Source organism: Ornithodoros turicata, chromosome 5 (assembly GCF_037126465.1).
Source record: "Ornithodoros turicata isolate Travis chromosome 5, ASM3712646v1, whole genome shotgun sequence".
Taxonomy (NCBI): domain Eukaryota; kingdom Metazoa; phylum Arthropoda; class Arachnida; order Ixodida; family Argasidae; genus Ornithodoros; species Ornithodoros turicata.
In genome coordinates, this window is record NC_088205.1 from 80724951 (window position 1) to 80726095 (window position 1145).

Here is a 1145-nt window from a genome sequence, read left to right on the forward strand (position 1 = left end):
AGGCTAGTGTAATACACAGGCTGTCACACGGGCAGTCTTCAATGACCACTGAAACCAACGATTATTGAAAATCTACGTAGCGCCACCATTCGTGTAAGCGCTAACTCCTCAAAGAGCCATGGGATCCAATCCAATGCACCCTGATAAGTTGCCATCGTTACGCGCTTGGCGGCGCTATACGCGCATATTCAATGGTCGTTGGTTTCAATGGTGATTCAAGACCGCCCGTGCGACAGGGGTATTGCCTGAGTGCCGAGGCCAATCCGGGTCGCTGTTTCGATTGGAGTCGTGCTACGCAGAACGTCGTCTTCAATTGAATTTCATTTTGGTCGGTTTTCTTTTTATTTGTGAGTGCATACGCGGCTGCCAGGTAATGGCTGGTAGATGTTTCATTGACAAGCCCTACCTGATGAGCTGTTGGCCGTTGTGGCGTCTCTTCATGCAAAGACCTGGATCCCATTCAGCAGCAGGAAACCACAGAGCCTCGCGACAACTTCACACGATCGAGATCTCCGTCCGTGCATTTGTCCTTCCTTCTGACGCTTCTGACGCACAGCACACGTTCGTGTGAATGTGTCACGAAAAAACTGCATTAAGTCGGATACGCGCACTCTCCTTGCATGGAATGGAGCGGAGTTACAAGGAAAAGGTGTGCTTCAGGATTACTGGTTTGCAACCTTCGATAACGATAAGTGTGGGGTTCGACCCCACAACCTCTTAGTCTTCAACATTATATTGGAGCACCGGCCTCGGTGGCTCAGTCGGTAGCGTGTTCGCCTGCTGATCCCGAGATCGCGGGTTCGAACCCGGCCGAGGACGCCAGCAACTTGGTGGCAGGGTACAAGTTGCTTAGACAGGCCGTCTTCCGCGAGGGACGTTAAATACGGGGTGCCGTGTGATGAGCTTTCATCGCACGTTAAAGAACCCTCAGGTGGGCAAAAGCAATCCACAGACTGACCGCTGTGGCGTCGCTCATGATCTCAGTTGTCTCGCGACGTAAACCCCCAATTACTAATTAATTATTATATTGGAGCAAGCATCAATGAAAGATTCAGCTGCGACGACGCGGCGAGTTAGCGTATGCGTGCGAAAAGTCCCTCCCCCCCAAGGAAAAACAAAATAAATAAAAATCTCGAACACATTAA